We start from the raw sequence: 6,000 nt of genomic DNA, 5'->3' as shown, positions 1-6,000 counted from the left end.
ATGTGATAGCACGGAATGTGAATTTGGAAGAGATGCTAACAATCAGCTTTCACAAGATAACATGAAGTAGCTCTGAAAATGACTGTTCCTATAGTAACTGCCTAGGTGAGAGAACATTTCTCAAGAAAGTAGGAGATTTTTGACAAACAAATCAATGTGTCTAACACAGCCCACGTTGTACAGTAAATACTGTTGTTATTTTCTCCAATACATGATTTCTTTTTACTCATTTTTTACTCATTTTTTAAAGTTAAGGTAGTAACATAACAAATAGCATTCTATCATTTTAGTTTTCTGAATATACACATCCAGCAAGATATATAATGATAAATGTGATGATTATGACTTTGATATTTCCTGTCTAATTAAATGGATAAATCAACAAGTTATAACTGCTTTATGTGTGAAATAAGACAGAGGAAATGTGGTTACCTTAATTCCAGAAGTGGCTGAGGTAGCACATAATATGGCAGAGCTGTTCCCCAAAAGAGAAGTAACTAGAACTTGGTCAAGAGAGATGATTGGCTTACATTTCTCAGGTTATCACAAACTACAAGCAAGGGCACGTGTTGGGAATCCTGGCTTTTGGAAGGCAGAAAGATGTAAGTAGCAGAACTAGTGATTTGGCTAAAAATTGTGTAACATGTAAAATTATCATTCCAGTAATTCAATTTTTAATAAAATTGAACAAACTTTTAAGCATTAGCAAAATTATAAATTTCACATGATTGGACTTCTTGTGGAAAAAAAACCCAAAAAAACTATCTGTATGTATTGACTTAATACTGAACCAAGCCTAGGCCACAGTCATGGGTGCAAGAGTGGTAAGAGACACATGGTACAAAAGAGGCTGTAAGCAAGTAAGGACAGCAGAGAACACTGATATGAGAGGAGATGCGTGTGTATGTGTATTAGTAAAACTGCTGTGTATTATGCAATGTTTCACATATGAAAATTTTAGTAAAATCTGTATTGCTCACCAATGTCTTGTGAAACGGACTATTTTTTTTAAAATGGGGGAGTCAGTGAAATGCTGAATCCTACTTTCATGTCAGCATGAAGTGAAATTGGAGATAGTTCATGGAAAGATAACTATATATGCTATCTTGGGGTAACATGGGAAAAAATACCCTCTTTTCTTAAAAATTAATAAAATTAAAAGAGAATGTTGGCAAGAAACTAAAGATAAAAATTTAAATCTCTGTTGATGTGAATAATATTAATATTTTAACTATTTTAAAAACATTTTTCAACTTTGTATTTTGATATAATTGTAGACTCATGGGACATTACAAAATGGTACAGAGTCTCATGTACCCTCCCCTTAGCTTCCCCCAGTGATGTCATCATATATTGCTATGGTACAATATCAAAACCAGGACACTGGTACATTGCTGTTAACCAGAGTACAGACTTTATTTAGCTATCTCCAATTTTTAACCTGCATTCGTGTGTGTGTGCAGTTCTGTGCAATTTAATCCCAAGTATAGATTCATGAAACCACCCCACAGTTAAGATACAGAACTCTTCCATCACCACAGAAGAACTCAATCATGCTACATCTTTGGATTTGCAACCCCTATCCACATGCTTGTCCCGGAGAAACTGCTAATCTGCTCTCCATTGCTGTAGTTTTGTTATTTTGAGAATGTAGATAAATGGTATCATACAGAATATAACCTTTTTTTTTTTTTTTTTTTGGCCACGCCACACAGTGTGTGGAATCTAGTTCCCTGACCAGGGATCAAACCTGGGCCCCTGGCATTGGGAGCATGGAGTCTTAGCCACTGGACCACCAGGGAAGTCCCAGAATACAACTTTTGAAGTTGACTTTTTTTTTTTTTTCCAGCACAATACCCTTGAGGACTTTCTAGGTTGTCACATGTATCTATATGTTGTTCATTCTTTTTTATTGCTGAGTAGTATTCCATTGTATGGATGTACCAACATCTACTCAATCATTTGTCCTTTGAAGGATATTGGGGTTTCTAGTATTTTGTTACTACAAACAAAATTCTTATGAACATTTGGGTATAGGTTTTATGTGAACATAAATTTTCATTTCTAACTTTATTTTTAAGCTATAAAATATTAAACATTTATTTTTCCCTTAAACTTTTTTTTTTAACCACTTGTTATTTTTACTCATAACATTTCTGACACCAAATGTGTGGGGGTATTTCTTCTCACACCAATCAATTCTCCAACTCTCTAGACACCAACTGGGTGTCCAACAATTCAATTCTGACACTATCTAACTGGAGTTAGTATCAGATCCCACAGGGTAAAGGCTCAATCTCACAAGACTGTTCCCACTTTAGACACCATTTACAAGTCCTGAGCTACCTGTACTTCTGACTTGACCAGCTATCAATTGTGGGTTCCCATGACCCTCTCCTCAGATTTGATAATTTGCCAGAACTGCTCATAGAACTCAGGAAGGCACATACTATTACGAGTTTATTATAAAAGGATACAACAAAGAACAGTCAAATGGAAGAGATGCACAGAGCAGGGTGTGGAGAGGGTGGGTGGCTGCCCGCTCTGGACAGACCACTCTCTCAACACCTCCATGTGTTCCTCAACCTGGATGCTCTCTGAACCCTGTTGTCCTGGGTTTTTTATGGAGATTTCATTACACAGGCACGATTAAATCATTGGCGACTGATAACTCAATTTCCAGTCCCTCCCCTTTTGCAGGAAGTTGGGAGGTAAGGCTGAAAGTTCTCAGCTTCTAATCAAGGCTTGGTCTTTCTGGCAATCAGCCTCCCTTCTGCAGCTATTTAGGGGCCAAGAGTCACTTCATTAGAACAAGAGCTATACCTATCCCTCTCATCACTTAGAAAGTTCCAATGGTTTTAGGGGCTGTGTGACAAGAACCAGGGACAAAGACCAAATATATTTCTATAATACCATGCTATTGTAGAAATTCTCTATTCTGAAATGTCAAATAACTTTATCAGAATTGCAGTACGTAACTCGGATCATTGCATCTAATGGAATCTATTAAAGAATATATTTTTACTGAATATGTGATGCACTGTTCTGTGTGACTCAAGCTGTTTTTTAATGAACATTGTGTACTTTATGCCTCACTTTTCATCAATAATGAAAATTAATGTTAGAAAGGAGGTTTCTTGTGACATTTCTATTTCCATAAAGTCTATCAATAGTAAATTGAACAAGTGCTTGAGGATAGCCTTCTGCAAAGGGATAACTGTTATTTAAAATTGCTCTTTCAGGATGTCCCTGGTGGTCCAGTGGGTAAGACTCTGCACTCACAATGCAGGGGGCCCTGGTTCGATCCCTGGTCAGGGAACTAGATCCCACATACATGCCACAACTAAGAGTCTGCATGCTGCAACTAACACCTGGTGCAGCCTAAATAAATAAATTTTTTTTAAATAAATAAAATAAAATTGCTCTTTGAATGCTGGTATAAATTTGGGACATTTGAAAATGATGGGAGTTATTAGTATATTTCATGTGGCTCGCATTGCAATTTCTTATGATGGAAAAGAGGTACCCTCAGGTCATACTGAGGAGAGAAATTGCTCAAGCCGCAAAGGTCCTTAGCTCTACTCTGAATTAATCCTTAGACAGATGACACTAGGAATAACTGAATTATTTCTGCTCATTGCAAGAGGTTAAATAAACTGAATAGCTAAGAGACAGTTTTCAGAGCTTAACCCTTTAGTTCTCGAATTTTCGCACCAATAACACACACTGTCTGAATTTATTGTATTGGCTGTTGAAGTGTCAGACTTGTTTATTTACATTAAAGTGTGAGATGATATTGAGGGAGAAAATAGATTTACTCCTGTCTGCTTCATTGGCTTAGTTCCAAAACAGAGGACCTGGCAGGGATGTTTCCTGTCATTGTCAAAACGGTATACGTGAGAAAGTCTACATACATACATCTCCAAAATAAAATATAATTATGATTACTAAATAAAATGTTACAAACAACAAAACATTTTAAATGCCTTTCCACATGATTACAATACATGTATTAGTGTACTGCAGTTTGAAGGAATAGGTATACATGTTCTATTTTTGACACACCCAAAGCAAAGGACAAATTTTTTTCCACTCTGAGAGATGGATGTGACTAGAGGGTGAGGCCTAAGGCATTTTGAAGAAAATTTATGAGCCAGGTTTTAGGAATGCACACCTGATGGCATACAATTTGAATATAAAGTCCAGATCTTCAGTTTATCTTATCCCCCCCCCCCGACAAGACACTGGATCTTTGTGACTTTTGTTGCCAGAATATGCCTATCTTTTCTTGGGCACATTAATTAGACTTAGAACTGAATCCAATTAAGCTTATTTCTTTTCTCCTATTTTTTCCAGTTCTCTGAAAAGTTGTTGTCAAAGAGTTTCTTTGACTAAGGCAGTTGGTGCAGCCTGTAATTCCAACTCTCAGTGAACAATGACTCTTTGGATATTTATTCTAAGATTACAAATTTTGACTGTTATTAGTATTACTTTTTCTGACTCATGCGGCAGTCCTGTGAAATAGTTTTCCCCATTATTACTATTTTAGGAGATATCAAAGCTCATAGAATGACTTGCTCAAGTCTCAAAATCATGTCAGCACCTGAACTTGAACCCATGGCTTATGGGCTTTCTGACTCTTACAACGGAAAGACACAGATGTCCCTGTCATTTAAGAGACCAAGATCCATCCCAGACTGGGGATTATACGGTCCGTTGCATCCCCTCCAAACAACACAAGGCAGGGAAATGAAATAAAATGACACTTAAATCTGCCTGTTTATGCCTCTTAGTGAAGATATGATTGAAACCAAATAAGGAGTTTATTTTATGCAGTTTTAATTTTTTTGGGTTCATACTAGACAAACTGTTGAGAAGCACTTGATGAAGGGAGGTTTCATATAAACAGAAGTAAAGTCCTGATCACTCACATTCTTCATTCTCTTTTCTCCCCAGTTCGGTTCTGGTTCTTGTCTAGTCTTGCTGTCAGACCGCCTGGAAGCTGGCGCAGGAAGCAGAAAGCTGGGCTACTTTCCAGTGAGAGAATCTTTTCTGGGTCACTTTCACACATTTTTATACTCTGAAAGCAGGGATTTTTCTGGCCGAGCAAGAACACTCTTTACTGTCTTGTGTTCCTTTAGTATCTCCTCAGACAGGCCCAGCATTTTTCATCTGACAAGACAGAGATAGGGTCATTAATAATATTTTCTCTTCATATTTGATCACCTGGTCAGTTTTGTTTACAGTTCATTCTCTGAGATGTTAAAAAAATCATTCATTGTAAAATTCCTCTTTTCTACTGAGATCAGGTTTTACTACCTCTGCTTAGAATGTCTCTATACATTTCCATAAAAATACCTAAAATACTCAAATCCAATCATAGACAACCTGCTGAAATTTAAAGGAAGCACATTAATATTTACCTTGTGAAGCTACCATAGTGTGATAATTTGTATGCCAGTGACTATAATTTGTATACCTGACATTTCAACTCTTGTTGAATTTTTTGGAAAACTGTAGCAACTGTATGACAGTTTTGCCCTGCTTCATCTTATAAAAATACATGTCATTTAAGTGAAATATGAATTAGTGACATAAGGTGAGGTTTTAAGGAAAAAGCCCAAGTGACCAAACTCATATATTTTAAGAAACCCCATGACATTTTAGAGGACAGGAAGCACCTAAATAACCACCACTTATGCAAATCCAAGTCGGTTTCTGGCCATCTACACCATTCCAGGATGCTTGCCTTTTTTTTTTTTTTTTTTTTTTTGCGGTATGTGGGCCTCTCACTGTTGTGGCCTCTCCCATTGTGGAGCACAGGCTCCGGACGCGCAGGCTCCGGACGCACAGGCTCAACGGCCATGGCTCACGGGCCCAGCCGCTCTGCGGCATGTGGGATCTTCCCAGACCGGGGCACGAACCCGTGTCCCCTGCATCGGCAGGCGGACTCTCAACCACTGCGCCACCAGGGAAGCCCCAGGATGCTTGTCTTTTCTT

The sequence above is a fragment of the Mesoplodon bidens genome (assembly GCF_964165515.1).
Source record: "Mesoplodon bidens genome assembly, chromosome: 2".
NCBI lineage: Eukaryota > Metazoa > Chordata > Mammalia > Artiodactyla > Ziphiidae > Mesoplodon > Mesoplodon bidens.
The sequence above is the reverse complement of the archived record's forward strand: the minus strand, read 5'-3'. Positions refer to the sequence as shown.